Consider the following 10,852-nt stretch of genomic DNA (forward strand, 5'->3'; position numbering starts at 1 on the left):
CATCTGTACTGTGGATCTGATTCTACTTATGCTGCTCCTAGACATCACGGTTATTTTAAATGAGGAAATCTATGGTGAACTTGACCTGATATTACCCCCACTGTATATATAAGCGACACTTTTAAGGAGATTGTGGAGTTTTTTTTAAAAAGTTTTTATCTTGTTATCTTAGTAAGCTCTGCTTCCAGTGTTTTTTATGCTAGTGTTGCTAGTGATGGAAGGTACCTTAGAGAATTTGGGGGAACTTGGTAGGACATGGTAAGAGTAACACACCTTTTTTTTTAACTAGGGTGGACTAGTTTCCCTGTAAAGGGAAGGAATGCTATTCTTATGATCATCGTTGGTTTGGCTTTCTTGCCATCTGAAGCAGAAAAGCTCCATCCTATAGGGAGCTGGCATTGGAAGTATTAGCAAAATTCTCATTGCCATGCAGGAATGCCTTTCTGACCAAGGTTGGCCAGTAACAGTGGCAGGGAGTAGTCATGGGTGTGCTGGAGCCAGCTTGATCCTGTTAGCAAGAGCCAATTTTAAAATTTTCAGTGTGAGGATTTGCAACTCAGAAATCAGCAAATATGCAAAACGGAGCTTTATTTATTCTTTTGTCAATTATCCAGACTTAAGTGATGGAGAAAATTTTAATAATTCAGATTAAATTTCAAAATGTATCATGTGTACATTTTAAGGAGCTGGCTGTTAAACATTTATAAGCACATCACTGGTGTAGCTATATCATCTGAATTACTACCTTTTTTAAACACAGAAATTGCATGCTTTTTATTAGAAAAGCATTTTAATTTTACCTCATTAGTAAAGCATTTCCCTCCACAAGCTTCTCATCATATTCTAACCGAGGCCTGCACAACATATAGCCCACGGGCTGCTTGTGGCCTGCCAAAGTGGCCTGCAGGTGGTATGTTGTGCAGGCCTGTATTTACGTCCTCTACATTTTTCATGGGCCGCCCGAAATCCTTTCACAGGCCACAGGCTATGTAGGCCTTTTCTAACCCCTTTGTTATTGTTCATTTATTTTCAGTCATGACCAACACTTCATGACCCCATTTGAGGTTTTCTTAGCAAAGATACTGGAGCGTTTTGCCACTTCCTTCTCCAGTTCATTTTACAGCTGAGGAAACTGAGGCAAACAGGGTTAAGTGACTTGCCCAGGGTCACACAGCTAGTAAGTGTGTGAGGCTAGATTTGAACTCATGAAGATGAGTCTTCCAGACTCCAGGACCCGCACTCTACCCACTGTACCGTCTAGCTGCCCATTTCTGACCTCTTTGTTGTTGTTCAGTCATTTTCACTTATGTCCAACACTTCATGACCCCATCTGGGGTTTTCTTGGCAAAGATACTGGAGTGGTTTGCCATTTCCTTCTCCATTTCTGACCTCTTTGTTGTTGTTCAATCATTTTCACTTCTGTCCAACACTTCATGACCCCAGCTGGGGTTTTCTTGGCAAAGATACTGGAGTGGTTTGCCATTTCCTTCTCCAGCTCATTTTACAGATGAAGCAAACAGGGTTAAGTGACTTGCCCAGGGTCACATAGCCAGTAAGTGGCTGAGGCCTATCCCCAGCCTGAATTATTGGACTGACCCGAGTTAGGCCTGGCCCAGAATGAAAGTTGAATGAAAGATTCATTGATCTGATTCCCCAACAGAGTTATGTAAAGAGACCTAGGCAGGTGCACAGGAAGCCTATCAACCTAGATTTTTAAAAGACATGTACAGAAGATGGAAGCAAAGGCAAATAGCTGAGGATTAATATAAAAATATGGTATTCTCCTATAATAATAGCATCTGAAACACTAAAACTCAGAATGAGCTGAGACTGGTGAGGTATGCAAAGAACAGCAAAATGAAGTTTTAAGCTATGTTAGGGAAAATAGGATCAAAGAAGCAATAGGACTATTGTTCACAATGTTCAAACCCATATCAGAGATGAAGAAAAAACAGAGCTACTCACACCTAGGGGTACTGTGGTATAGTGAACATGGAGTCACAGAAACAACTCAGTCCTAATCCTTCCTCAGACACTTACTGTGTGAGAGACCCTGTCTAGGCCATAGGTAAAATTGGGGGATTGGTGAATACCCTCTAAAGTCCTTTCAAGCTCTAAACATACGAACAGTTGTTTTTCATTCTTTTCTATACCAATATGACGTCCAAAAACTCCCAGCATACACTAAAAAACTGAGGCAGAACCCTGAGCCAATTACCATTTATTAAAGAGACCTGGCCCTCTTTAATGAATAGGACCTCAGATGTTCCTCACAATCTGAGATGTCCCTTATCTCTAGGGCCTTAGTTTTATGGTGTTTGATATCGAGATGATACAGAAAATGCAGAGTAAACTGAAGAGTTTATCGGTTGATAGACCTACATATTTACACATAGACTTCCCTGAATTTGAAAAGAAAAAGAAAACCACTTGTCATACACTGTTAATGATACACTTACTTGTAGATAGTCTCAAGAGATTTTAATTAAGCAGGGTAAGATTACTTGTGTACTACCTAAATATGATTTCTTTAAAAAGGACACTTTTCAGATGTCTTACAAATCTTAGATGGATGGCACTGCTGATACAATGGGCTATGCAAAAATACATCTTCAAGAATAATACTTCATAATGATAGGACAGTTAAATTCTAGAAAGCATATTTACATACATTATTTCATTTGAACCTCACTTTGCAACCATGTTGAGAAAGGTAAGTATATGTCATTGACCTTGACCTTTTAAGAAAATCTTCATTTCTTGCTCATGGTAAATGATAAGTAGAGGATGTCCAGATACGGGCAGAGCTGATGGTCATTCACTAGCCCTATGCTGGGCGATAAGAGAGCAGGTGGGCAACTCTGTAGACAAGGCAGAAAATGGTCATGTTTGTGCAAAGCAAGGGACATCTACTGGACAAATACATGCTCACTGGTGAAATAAATGGCCATAGGTCATTTCCCTACATTGGGCAACAGAGACAAAAATAAGCCGGGGGCCTTTCCATGTCATTGAGTCATGTCTGCCACACTCAGCTTAGGCACTTACTTAAAAAGGATGGAAGTCCTCTAGTTAGCCTCCTGTGGTTAAGTGAACTTTACATTAACAAGCAAGTGAACTTTTAACTTGTACTTTGAAGTTCTGCAGCCTAAGATCTATCTAACTTTATCTAATTATACTCACATATAATCTATAAAAGATATGTAATAGATGAATTAATGAATAGACTGACTATAATCTAAATGGATATGAATAGACAAGTATAACAGAAATAATCTCCGTCCCTGTGAAATCACACCAAACTGAATAATATTGATTGGAATAAATGGGGGTGTAATAAACCATTTCTCACAGCAAGGATAATGATCTTTGTACTTGAAAAGATAGGATGGAAATTATTAATAAAGGAGATGATACCTAAAATAAGTAGAGAGATAGTGAGGGCTTCCAGCTGCCCTTGATGAGTTCAAGTCAACAGAACCCAATGAACGGAACCCTGAGGAACTGAAAGAACAAACAGCTGAGATTGCTGAGCTGCTGTCAGTGATCTTAAGAAAGGTACCATTATAAATGTCTCGATTTTTGAAAAAGGGAAGACAGTGGATTCTAAAAATATAGGCCAATGAGCTGAACTTTCCCGATTCCTGACAAAGCTCTACAACCTACTATTAAAGAGACATTTAGTGAATATCTTAAAAAAATTTGATGATCACATTATCCAAAGAGCCAGGATGACTTCATCAGGAAGAAGTCATGTCAGATTACCTTCATTTCCCTTTTTTTTGACAGGGTTACTAGGCTAGGAGATCAGGGTGATTCTTTAAATATTGCTCACCTAGATTTTATCAAGTCTTGCGATACATACTCATTTTACTGATAAGTCAAATGAGGCTCAGAGAGGTTATGTGATTTGTCTGGGGTCATACAGATAGTGAATTGGTAGCCCCAGAACTCCAGCCCAGGTCTTTTGACGCTCAGGTCCAATGAACAGTTCACTAAATGTAAAGCAATTGAGAAAATCTAATTGATTATATTGATTCTGGTTTGTAATCGATCTCATTCTGTATCTCCCCAACATTTTGTATAACTGCCTAAGTCATGTTTCTTTATCTTTGAATTAAGTTCAGAAGTCCATGCGTTTAGAAACTTAGTCTTCCTCTCTGAGTTAAGTTTAAAAGTTCAGTTTCCCTATAAATCTCTTTAATTAAAAGAGACCTGTTATCTCTACACCAGGAGCTGTCCTCATACAATTAGAGGAAATCTGTTATCTCTATGCTATTATTCCTGCAGGTAGACTAAGTCAATAAGAATTTCCTAGCTACAAGAGGAAGGAGAGGTTGTTGCTAGCCCCCATTCCCGAGTTCCAGCCAAACACATTGTCCCCCATGCCTGTGATGCTTCTGACTTTCTAGCTAATTGTATTGTCTTCCCCATCAATGATGCCGTCTTCTATATTTTTTTGGATGCTCCTCCTTTTGTCTATTAAAAATGATCTATCAGCTATCATTGGGGGTCTGAGCGTGCTGAGGAGACTGAAACCCTCTTTATTAGCAAATGTGCACTTTGCTCATAAATTAACTGTGCTCAGAACTTTGCTTCAGCTTACCTTAATTTCTATTGCAGCAATGTAAATAATGAAAAATCTAGTGCCCACTACTAGAGCAACCCTAAGGTCAAGACGGAGACCTTCTTTGCTGAGCTCTCTTTTCTCTGGAACTTGTATCCAATGTCCTCTAGTGTCTTCTGAAGTATAAATCTAACCCTGAGCTAGACCAGGAGCCCAAGACTAGCTTTGATCATAATAAACCCTGATCTCCAAACCCTCTAAACGAGGACACCCTATAAAGCATACTCAGAATTGTCCTTCATGGTTCGGACCACATCTGAGTTTTGGGGCCTGCTTCCAGGCATATAGTAACCAAGTACTCAAAGGACTTGGCATTTTGTTATAACACAGCAAACCCTGAGTAGTACCTTAATCCCTCTGGGCCCTGTAACAGCAGCAGGAAGGCATTATGCTGTGTTGGTTGAAAGAAGGGCCAACTTCCAACTCAGCCTATTTGTAGGCATTTTCCCATATAGCAAGTAGAGTTCTTTGTCTCTAGAATCCCTAAGAGGGGAGATGAGGTGATGGGCTATGCTCTTTCCTCAACCCCTGCCATCTCTCCCGCATGAAGGATGAACTAAACTAGGAAAGCTTGTGCCTGGGCCCATGACAGCCTTTTCCATTCTGTGTTTCCTTTACTGAGTAAATAACCAAGCATCAGCTTCAAGGCAGGCATATTTAGGCTTAAAATGACTTTGAAGGTTCAAGGGATCCAGTGAGAGTAAGTGATTGATTGTAGCGGCGGCAGGAGCAAGCTAGCAACAGGTGAAGCTTCTGCATTGAAGAGGTCAGCCCCAGTCAAGACCGTTGACTAAGCCTGGCAGTTTTACCAGCAAGTATGAACCAAGAGTTGCTTGGACAATGCAGTGACAAGGTAAAATGTAAACTGCTTTCTATTCTTATGAGGTCTAAGTATCACCTCCCAGCAGAGTGTAACACTAATTACTGAACCCTGTTTTAAGTTTGATCTGATCAAATGAGAGCTTGTGAAGTTTGATTTTGTTTTTGTTGCTGTGGATTTTTCTTTTTATGTTTAGCATTTCTTTTGCATGTCAGAATAAATTACTTGTCCCATATCTATTCCATATTGTACATTATGTACCTTTATGACTCGCTTTTGGGGGAAACCCTAGCCACAAGTAAAATCATCCTGGGGACATTGTGGTAGGGGATTTAACAAAGAGTATGAGGACAGGGAGCCTTAGCCCTGTCTCATTAGAAACCAAACTCCTGAGGACTGAACCCAGTCCAGACCAAATGCCTAGGTCCAGAAAAGGGAATAGGAATAGTAGTGCAGCCCTCGTGATCCCACCAATGGTTCTTTAAGTCCTAATGAATATTGGTCTCTCTCTGGCACTCTTCTCCCCAGAAATAATCACTTGAATCTCTATTGATGGGATTAGTGAGAGAGAGGGAGAGAGAGAGAACGGTCAGCCCCAGCACTATCATAAAGTTCCTCAAAAGGACACTCAACAGTTAGTTGGCTCCTCCTTGGAAGTATATGTTCATCTGAAGATCTGTATGTGTGAGCTGCCTGTCTCCTGTCTCCATACCTTAGAACTCAAGGACCCATAGAATGCAAACAAGAGAAGTCCATGTGCCCACATCTCCCAAGAAGAAATCCTCAAGTGTCGGTGGTATGACTTTCCTATCTTTGCATCTACTCTTCATATGGGGGAACAGAGAGGATAGAGAGGGAGAATGAAGCTTTCCTCAGAACCATTGGCCCCTGAGAGAACAGGCCATAGGAAATCTGAGGAAAGGGTCAGGCCAGAGATTCAATTTAAGGGGATATACCTGGCCCTGGGGATAGGGACAAAGGTAAACATTTCAGAGTCTGAAGGTGGAGCTGGTGACACATCCGGCCATTCCAGAGCCTGGGTTCTGGACACAAAAGGACCCAGAGACCTTACTTTAGATATCTGGGAAAGGGAATTTGATGAGCTAAGATGGAACTCCTTTGGATCCCAAAGTCAGATCTTCCTGACAGAAGACTGGGCTTTCATATATAAACTCGAGGTCTATTGACTGCTTGTGTCTTTATTATCCAGGAAACAGAAAAAAAAAAAAAAAGGATGGGATGATCCTTCCCATGGCTGAGCCCTGAGAACAGGAGCTAGTGATACTGCTGGAAAAAGAGACAAGGAAACAGACTGAGGGACCAGCCTTGAGGGATAGGAGGATGGAATCAGGTGTGGTTAGCTAGGGAGGGTGGCAGCCATGAGACCCAAGGGAAGGAAATAAGAGAAAGGGGCTGTCGCTAGAGAAGGACTGGGTGTCCAGGAGGACAGAAAGAGAACGTTAAAGGCTCTAACTTCTAGACTTGTCACAGACCCAGGGAGAGAGGCAAAGACAACAGTGGGAATAGTTTATAAATGAAATTGTATGTGCTATGGAAGGGAGGCAAGAGAAGCCCAAAATAGTCTTATCAACCATGTAGTTGCATCAGGAGAGGGAACTGTCAGACCCTAACTGCCACAGGGATTGTGGCACCCATACAGCAAGGCAGGAGGACAGGGAAGGGGAGGGGAGCAATGGCATGAGGCAGTCAAGTCATGCAGCGATTGGACAGGCAGAGAATTACAAGGCAAGGTGTAAGGACTTGGTCACTTTGAAGAGAAAGCAGCACCCCACTCCATGTCTACATGCTGGAGCAAAGCTCCTTTTACCCTGAGCCAGTTATATCTGTTAGGCACTTCTGCGCTCAAATCATGCAGTCTTTGTTAGTCATATATGAGCTCAGACCATAAAGGAATTCCACAACTATTAAGCGCATCCTATATGCAAGGTTCTGAAGAGTTAAAGATAAAAGTGAGAGTCCCCGACTACAAGGAGTTTATATTCTACTAGGGTACATGTAGTTGAGGAAGCTAATCAGCACTGGACTTGTAGCCAGAAAGACCTGATTTCAAATCCTACTACACATAACCTTGTATGACCCTGGGTTAGTCACTTAACCTCTCTTAGCCTCAGCATCCTCTTCTGTAAAATGAGAATAATATGGGTACCTACATCACAGACTTGTTGTGAGGCTCAAATGCAATATCTTGTAAAGCACACTGTAAACCTTAAAGCACTGTTAATTCTAGCTAATACATGTAGGCCAGTCAACAAATAGAAAGTCATGTTATAGGGTTTCCCTTCCCCACTAGCAATGAATGATTCCTTATCTGTCCCAGATTAAGAGTGCCTAGGGCGTCCCCTGGAGTTATTCTCAGAGGAATACCCAGCCTCTGGAATCCTCTGTCAAGGAACTGATGCCATTTTCATAAATAAATATGATTCAGTATGCAACAAAATATTCACAGCAACACTTTTTGAGGCAGCAAATAACTGAAAACAAAGTAGATGGTCCATTGACTGGGGAATGGCTAAACAGATTTGTGATATGTGAATGTATTTAATAACATATGACTATGCTAGTAAAAATTACAAATATTATGAATATAGAGAGGCATAGACAGATGTATATGAACTGATTCTAAATGCAGTAAAAGAAAGCCAAGAAAACAATATATACAGTGACTACCACAATGTAAATGGAAAGAACCACTACAAAACAATCAAAAATAAATGTTGCAAAATTACAAAGAACAAGTTTGGCTCCAAAGAAGAGATATGAGAAAAGAACCCTGAATCCACTGCTTTGCAGAGGTTGGAGGTGGGGGTGAAGGGAGGGAGGATTGGGTATAGAACATTGCATATATTGTCAGATTTTTTTCGGTATCTTCATTAATTTTGCTGATTTTCTTTTCTTCCATTTTTTTTAAATCTTTGTTATAGAGTATGGCTGTCTGGGAGGGAACACCCATGAGATAAAAGGAGATATTTAGAAAATGTAAAAACAAAAGATAGAAATAAAAAATTATTTCAGAAAATAAAGATATAGAAGACAACATGGGGATCTTCCCCAGCCTCAAGGGGCTATATCCCTCACCCACCCCTACAGAACTGATTTTTTAAAAAAACTTTCAAAATGTGTGATATTATCATAGATTTAGAGCTAGACCCCTCAGAAGCCATCTAGTTCAACAACCCCCTCATTTTACAGAAAAACTGGGGTTGGAGAGGTTCAATAAACGGTCAGTGTCACACCGGTTGAAACTTGGAGGAATGGCATTTGAAGACAGGTCCTTTGACTCCAAATACACTCCACTTCCCACTGAACCATGTTGCCTTTCTATTCTCTATCACTGTAAATCATTTATGTATGGTGGGACTATGAGTTAGACATCCAAGATTATAAATAACTCTGCTTGCTAAAGCCAAGACAAGGATGGGGGTGAGGGACAGAGAAGAGGTTAATCTTTGGGCTCCCAACCATCCTCCAAAGAAGGAAAAAAAAACATTCTGTGGCAGTTGCTTTGTCAAAAAAGAGGGAATCCTCAGAATGCAGAGAAGCTATTTCTTCTACAACATTCTATGGCAGTTGGTAATGTGAGAGGGGGAGCCCACATACTCAGAGAGCTTAGTGCTTCACACCTCCCATGCTAGGAGTGGGGCACACCATGTTCAGCCATAACTGTCTGGGTTCTGCATCTTTCAACTAAATGATTTCATTTGCTGTCTTTGCCAAAAAAACATAAATTCCTTTCAGGCAGGGATTATGTTATCATAGTCACATATACAGAGAGTACTGGGCTACCCAAAGGATAGAGTCTCCTGTTTTGGGACCTACAGCAAGTTTAAGTGGGCTTCTCTCTATCCCTCTTTATCCTCTCCTTCCCCACCCCCCAACACAAACACAGAGAAGAAATCTTCACTGACATGGCAGATGTGCATGGAGACCCATCAACAATATCTCCCTGTTGCCAATGTGTCCCTGAGAACTTCACAGACATAATCTTGAACTATACAGCCTGCTCCCTATATCTCTCACCACCCCACATCCCAAACTGAAATGCCAAGAGGTTATCCAGGGTGCTGGAGATTACCAAAAAATATTCCCTCTTCCTCTTTCCCTACCCATACACTTCCTGGAGAGGAAGCAACCTAAACCTAGAACTAATGATATTGCCCATTCATATCTCCCTCCATCCTCCCTGCCAAGCCTGAATCCACATTTAGGGTGGTATTGGCCATTCAAGGAAAGAGAAATTGCATGGGATCTCAAGAGGAAAGGACAGATAACTGGGATGGAAAGGGAAGGGTTATTATAAGAAGGAAGAGTTGCAGGCTGCTGCCCTTGGGGGAGGAGGCTGTAAGAGGAGAAGGACTTGACCGTCTTCAGTGAGTGACCTAGGAATGGAGAGAACCATGAGCAGACAATAACAGAAGAAGCAAGGAGGTGAAGCTATTAGGAAGAATAAATCACAGACCTCCCTAGGTGGGAGTTCAGCATTTATTTGAATCACAGCTAACCCTGGACTATATCAAACTCTTAACAGGACCAGGATCCTATGAATACTCTGTGGCAAATGAAGAGAAGAGAAGATAGCACAGAACAGGGAGAGAAATCTGTTTTCAGGTCTCTGCCACTAAGCCGCCATGTATATTTGACTTTTTCATTTGGGAGTCAAACTTGTTCTTCGGAATTTTCGAGTTCCATTTTCTCCTCCCTTTTACCTTCTCTTTCAACTAGTCTACCCTACCTTTCTCTGATTTTTCTCCCCACACCAAAGCTAGGCTTTCCTCCTTGACCACTGCCAGGAGACACCAGTGCCATTGTTCATCAATTTAGCAGTCTTGGAGGCTGGTGATTTCCACTTCTGCTCTAGCTACATACAATCCATTCTCCCCAGAACCATGAACAAACATTTCTGGCCCTAAGCCTAAAAACCTTTGAGCAGCCAGTCACTTGGCCAGTTTTACCACAGGATTACATATGGATTTTTTTAAAAAGAAAATATCCATTTTTCAAAAAGTCATAATGGATTTAGGCTTGTTCAGCATGACATAGAGTCTAAAAACGTTGAATTGTAAATGCTATTGGATTATTTGAAAGACTCTTTTGATAAGCTAATTGTTCCTGAGTGAATTTAACAAAGGTTCGGCCATTTGGGTGGGGTAGGGTAGAGAAACTAGTGCTTTCCAGTGAATCAGTTGAGAACCCCTCATACTGGCCTAGGTGGGCTAATGATTGGTTGAGGGGGATTTGGGAAGACCTAGCATTGCCTTTAGTTGGAGACATTATGGATTGGGAGAAGAGCTTAAGAGAGAAGCCAAGATGTGCCAGTAGAAATAGGAATCTCTACTAAAGGACATATAGTCTGTGAAGGGGAGAAAGATTGTCAAAAGGTTTCCTGA

This window comes from Trichosurus vulpecula, chromosome 8 (genome assembly GCF_011100635.1).
Source record: "Trichosurus vulpecula isolate mTriVul1 chromosome 8, mTriVul1.pri, whole genome shotgun sequence".
Taxonomy (NCBI): Eukaryota; Metazoa; Chordata; class Mammalia; order Diprotodontia; family Phalangeridae; genus Trichosurus; species Trichosurus vulpecula.